At 40.1% G+C, this 6,763-nt stretch overlaps 1 long non-coding RNA gene across 6 annotated transcripts in view; it reads right to left on the reverse strand.

The window, feature by feature from the left end:
• Positions 1-778: 778 nt before the first annotated feature.
• The window catches only part of LOC111260191 (uncharacterized), a 34,852-nt gene continuing 28,867 nt past the window's right edge, over positions 779-6,763 (reverse strand). For all 6 annotated transcript variants that reach the window (XR_015310941.1, XR_002680168.2, XR_002680167.2 and 3 more), the window contains one exon: positions 779-1,322. This is a non-coding gene — a long non-coding RNA (uncharacterized LOC111260191). The remainder of the gene's footprint in view (positions 1,323-6,763) is intronic.

A 6,763-nucleotide genomic window follows, 5' to 3' on the forward strand; every position in this document is an offset into this window, starting at 1 on the left:
TCCAGACGAAAAGTGAGGCCAGCCATTTGACAGTAGTGCCCTGTTTCATTCCATCCTCTCCGGTCCTTTCGTGTCCATACGCCTCGGTCACATTATCTGCAAAACTAACTTAGCCTAGTTCATAGCGTTTAATAAAATCACGAAATGAGTAAAAAACAGTTAGGCAGTGACTTAAATGAGCATGACATCGGTGCATGATGAGCTTTGTTTGGTTTTTACGGGAAGAATCATGTGATAAGACCTGATAAGATCATGTGATCACATGATAAGGCCTGATACAGTTCCAAATTCACAGAGCGCGTTTCAGTTCTACAAACAGTGTTTGCGCTTTCTTTGAATGTCCCGGATATTTTTCGTCTAAGTTATTAGCTAATTTCTTTCGAAGATAAGATAGATTTCGTTTGGAATATTTAGGCAAATTTAAAAATACTTACATATTAAAGTTTCTCTTTTGTTTTGCTTAATTTTAATAAAGACCAAGCTGCAACGTCAAAATTCATCCAGGAAAACCTCCAGGACTGCATATTATTTTGCTAGTCCTAACCGGTCATGTATTAGCTGGTTTTTTTTTTACTAGTATAACAACTTCCTGCGATGTGGATATATACGGTATATGTGTGTGCACCCTATAAAGTCACTGCTCTGTGACAGGTAACACATTGGTTGTGCTATGTATTTATGTGATCGCTAGTTAACTCTACCGAGACGTTTGCTCTTCAATATGCCCGACAGCTTTTTCGCAGGGTAGCTGAACAGCTGCGACCAACTAGACAAATCGTTCCGATACAGATTCCATATATTCATTTATTTATTTATTTATTGGAAGTAGATCCTCCAATAGATTGGAGGATCCACTGCTATATTTGTTAGATTTTCACACTAGTGTACATCATACGGTATCCTAGAATCTTTCATCGTAACCATTACTAGAAAGTGTTTTCAACTGCAAGATCGTCCTTTCGATTCGGACTGCTACCGATCACTATTTAGAAATTCTCTATGGCCAAAGATAAACCTGTGATGCCATATAGCTCATCTAATCCATATAACCCGATACAATCATTCTAACTTACTATTCTGCATTTTACTTTGACTACAGCCAATCTGTGCATAGGGTCTTCGTTCTGATCTGACCACTGTTTCTTCGTTAGCGTTTACCATTCGTCCGCCCGGTTTTTGCAACTAGTCCTATCATGGCCAGATTATGTCTGCAAAATGTTCACATCATGGATAGTTTTTAATTATTTTAATCCACTGTTATCTGAACCGCGTGCGTAATAAGCATGTAGACGAGGGCCTTGGAGTTACGGTTTCTGGATGGCCTGAAATTAGTCATGTAAAAATATAAGCTATTTAAATTTACAATTAATAACTTGTCTTTGGAATTTTTTGAGGTTTTACTTATTGTGTGGTATCATGTTGACAAAATCTTCACGAGCATGGAACTTTAGTAGGGTTTTTTAAAGCGTACACTTACCGTCTCTCACTCTAATCCTTTAGGCTTGGCTAGTTAAGTTAAATAGCTACGCATATTTAAGTTCCCGATATGAATACAACGTATACACGTAATCATTATCTAATAAGTTATGTTATGTAATGAAGCGGCGCGAAAGAAGTTATGCTCGACTAGTAGCCTTCGTTTGTTAATGAATCAACCTCAAAACGATTTCCATTTCGTGGTCGAACAGAAATAATCTAGTGTTGATGTCAACTAGGTGTATCTCTCACGTATAATCTTTAGCTACCATCTGCTTCGTGTTCACCGGCTGCCTTCACTACAGTTTGCCTCACTTACGTATACATCTATTGCATCATTTAGATCCACGTATATATATGTGCTATATGACTATTGCGACACCGTTGTCGCAAACTTGTGGCCGATCGATCGTTCTTCCGTATTATTGAAGCTGAGGACTACGAAGACGTGCCAGCCAGCGTAACCTCCGCAGCCGGACATGTTCTGCGACAACGAGTTGTCTGCCTTAGACCGCAGACATCATTATGCAACGACTGGATAACAGTGCAGCCCACGGCTATCGATCATATTTGTGCCTAAATTTTGAGGACATTAATGGATAATGACAACAGCAACTGTCAATCCGCATCTGTAGATACATGGCCGTAAGCAAAGCACCCGGCGGCAGATCACTGTTGTTTACCGCCGACAGAGAGACGCGGAACTCGTACACGCCCGTGGTCGCTTGTTTGTTATTACGCAATTTTTAGTAAGCGTTTGCTACAGCAACAAAAGCAACGCTGCAGCTGTTGCTTTTGTTGTTGTTGTTGTTGTTGCTGCTGCTATACTGTACGCCAGATTTGTTGTCGTCGTCGTCGTCTTGAATGATGGCCAACACGCTTCTTTCGACGCACAATCAAACTTTTATGGTGCTGCTTTATATATTTACTCAATAACCTCGTGCGTCGACAAAAAACATAATGAAATGGCGCGTTGAGGTCAGATATACATCATAACGTCTACTATATTTCAAAGGCTAAACTTCTTAAATATACGCCAGCTTATATCTGATTCATTTTTCTGTACGCTTAACGTACGTGTCGCCGCAGAAGGATAGAGAGCAGTCGAAAAGCGACGACGACGACGACAATGATGATTAAATAACTACATTATTATTCGCTATAGCCTGACCTGTATACTGCTAATAAAAAAAAATAACTTGCCGGTTATGTGTTTACTTTCAGCTACTGTGTATATGTAAAATTCCTCTTCTAACTACAGCTTTCAAATCTCGGCATCGAACTCTCGTCGAAAATGTATTATTTTAGAAATGTTTGTTTTTTAAGGATGCGTTGCTGTTTGTCACAGGGTATTGTAGCATCTAAACACTTATGCTAGATGTCATACAAAAAAAATGATTCCAAGGACTTCTTCGTCTGATAGGCAAAGGCGGAGATGTTAAAGCTTCTTTTGTAGCAAACCAGAGACACGATAATGATGATGCTTGCGATACTATTAATGATGACGAGGTGTTCTTAGTGAGGTTTCGCACCGTGCTAGGCAAGTAGGCCCTTTTTCTTTTTTTGCTAAACCTCGACAATGGTCTACATGATTGATTGGTTGTCTGATGAGTTGTTTTTCGGCCGAAATCAATCCAAAGAAGTATGAAGGATGTTTCTAAACAACTTTGCTGCCATTTCGAGACCTGTTGAAACGCCCATAGGACCTAAAGCAGCCCTTTGATTTCGAGCTGAATTCGAAAACAACAAGGTTCACAGATACCCCTTTAAAGCGACTCATATACAAGCGAGACTGCAATATCTTTCTGCCGGGTGACGGAAATAGGCAATACATGAATCGGCAAGATAATGACGTCGCCATGAGATAATGTATCCCAACGACGAGCACCAAATGGATCTTGAAAACCACCCCGCCGCCGCCTTGCCAACCCGCTGGTAGCCAACTGATACAGTGAAGAAATAGTTATCAGTTGATAGAATAGATGAAAGATCGGTCAATCATTAGAGATCAAACAACAAGTCGCCAATTGACAAGAAACACTTTCTAGTTGATGTTGAATAGACAGCATTGTTTATTAGTGTCAACTTGAATATAGTAAATATCTTAAAACAGTAACGAGTGTTCTATCGGTTTCAATACGAGCCGAGACATTTAATGTTAGAACGAGCTTTTACATGCGCACGAAAGCAGACGACGCTACAGAAACAGAAAAGCGTAGCGGACGCGCGAAATTCGTATCGGCAATGTTTTCGTGATAAGTTAACGTTAAATAGCGTAATTATCCGCTGGCAATAAGCGGATTGAGATTTTGGCTCATTGTAATTTTGTTCACCACATTAAGTTCTTACTATAGTTGGCACTTCGCACGGGTAAAGTATGGGGACGGAATGATAACTTGGGCGCGGATCAGAAAACTTATCGACGGGGTGAAAATTATTTTTATATTATCTGCTGTCCGGCTTCAATGCGCTGATTATTAATCGATGAAAACAAATTATGATTAAGTACCTACCACTATAGTTTTTCCCTGTTTATGCTGCTCCTGATAACAGTCCGCTGAAATGCTATATAGAGATTGCGTATAAACTGTGCCTGAGCCGCGCGTCAAGCCGTACATTTGATCGAACTATGCGTCGTACATGGGAGGCACGAAGTGCAACTGTCTATGAGGAATCCTCGAGAGGACCCGAGACCCCGTGTGCAACGGATATCTATAAGGCTATAAGGGTTTAATAACCTCTCCGAACATAGTGCGTTTCCACTTACTACTTACTTCTACATAGTGCTTTCTAAATTATGGCATTGTTTGGTGTTGCTAGGAGATCAGTCGAACTAGGCCGAGCCAAGGCTCGACTTTCCTGCGGCCAGCCAAATCGCTTAATGAGCATAGGCTTCAAGTTCTAGGCGGCAAAAGCCACCATGAATAATATACAAAACGTCAAATTCGATATGTCGATGAACTAAAACATGATAGAATCATAACTATTAGCTGTCGTAGAGCGAAACTGAAACATCGATCGATAACAATAACGATATCGACAGTCCTAACAAATTTAATTGCCACCGTCCCATTGCTGTCGACGAGATAGTGCTCGCCTTCATTACCGTCATATAATAGTAGCATACGTTTTAGTAATTGACGCCCCATTCGGTGATATCAGGGGATTATTCCTCAAGACATTTGACGTTGTTCAGTCCGTTTTTTTCATAGCAGAGCAAAAGGGGTTGCAACAATGGAGGCCATGTTGAATGAGTCCTCGCATTATCATTGTGATTACAATTAACACTGACCGGAATGGGAAGATCGAACCCGACGCGTTCATCTCGGCGCCACGTCGTCGCCATTTGATCTTATACTTCAGTCAGCTCCACCAATCTGTGTATCTCGTTCTTCCTACAATATGTCATTGCTACAAAATTCCTTTCGCTTCAAACTAATTTGATCTCTCTCTCTATCCGTTGTGTATGTACTCTATGTATATAACATATACTGATAGAGAAAAAATTAAGTTAGTCCGATCATTTTTATTTCGGCGGCAATTAACACATGCGACTGGGAGTAGACAAAACACAGTTGACAGTATTAGGACAAGTAAGTTACTGACTAAGCCGAGCGAAGTTCGACGAACCCAGCTCGTTGGTTCAACTTACGCATCGGATCGTTTTAACGTGTGTTAAACTCATCAAAGTAACAGCATAGCAAACACTTCCAACGGGAAAGACGTACGCTCTCTGCATCTGTATAAACGAAGCTCCAGATAAAGGTGAATAAAAATTTTGACACATTGTTTGCATTTTTAATGTGCGGCGACCCAACTTCAGCCCAACTGCCCATCTGGGTCTTAGCATACATATACGGACTGCTGTTTTCTTTTTTTTTTTTTTCTGAATAATCAGTTCTCTGTACTCAGAATCTTGTTTTGCATACGCGTGGCTGAGAAGCGAAGTAACACACTGTTCACCTACAAAAATTATTACATTCTCCGCTAGCCGGTCTGACACATAATCCAGTTAAACTGTTGTACGGTTAACGAGCCTCCGGTGATAATTACAGATTCTAACTTAGACTTAAAAGCCTTACGTTAATTTTTTTCGGCTGGATAAGTGTCTTGTAGTAGCTCACGAGCTCTGTTTGTCGTCTTCCCTTCCTTTTTCACGGAATAACAGGCGGTAGTGCCGCCAACTGGAAACATAGGTCTCCTGTTCCAATCTGCAACTCGATACAATTTTATACCGGAAATTTGCTAATGAAATAAACTGATGTACCTCTTGTACTGGTTTCAATAACTTCAGGCCCCCACCCCAAACGTAATAACACTAGAACTACTTGTAACTATTCTATTTCCGATACGCCTACGAAACTATCTGAATAAACGATATTCCTCGTTGCCGATTAAAATCCCCCTACCCAGAACCTAGCCACAATTTTGATATAAACGAAGTACTATTAGACTTCTAGAAGGGGTTTGCCATTCAATCCCCGAACTTTTCCTTAATATTTTCTATCCAAGACACTGTCCAAAGTCTGTCTTCCGACAAAAACGTAACGTTTTTAACTCCCGTCTAATATCCAAGCGATATTTTTAACAAGGCGTTAGTTTTGCAAGCTTCAAAATTTCTACAGGACAATTGATTTTTCGATTTTGAAAATTCGGTATTGATTGGAGCTTGGCCATATTCGTTAACTTCTGCAAACCATTTCAATGCTTCACTTTAACCAAAAGCGTGATTCCAATACATTTGACCACTATCTGCTGATACAAAAAAAATTCGATATCTAGCTATTTACAATGGCTCAGTGATTTTGTTCGATTCTTACTTAACTGACCGATTTTTTCAAAAACTATTTTGATCAATTTTTTCCTCCTGCTGCTTCTGGGACAGCTGTAGTTCTCTATTAGTCCGTACCATTTTTGTGCTTCATATAAACAGTCATATTCCGCCTGGCGACAACGATTGACCATGAATATGGTAACAATTTGAGAATGTATCGTTCTATTGACAAACCCACTTCGCATGAAATCCTTGAGAAATAGTTGACGCAGTAACTTAATGATGCAGTGGGACTCATATGCAGCTACGAACAGTGAACCCTTTGGTCTTGAAAAGCAGTAATCTAAATTGCGATCATAAAATTGCAAATTGCTTTACCGACTACACCTGTAGCTGTAAAACTTGGATGTATAAGTTCCAGCTCAGTCAAACTTCAAACGTAGCATGGCTTCTCTAGACCAATCACGATTACAGTGCCCAACGTAGTTTTTATTTGTCGAACTATCAATGAAC

Source organism: Varroa jacobsoni, unplaced genomic scaffold (assembly GCF_002532875.2).
Source record: "Varroa jacobsoni isolate VJ856 unplaced genomic scaffold, vjacob_1.0 scaffold_409, whole genome shotgun sequence".
NCBI lineage: Eukaryota > Metazoa > Arthropoda > Arachnida > Mesostigmata > Varroidae > Varroa > Varroa jacobsoni.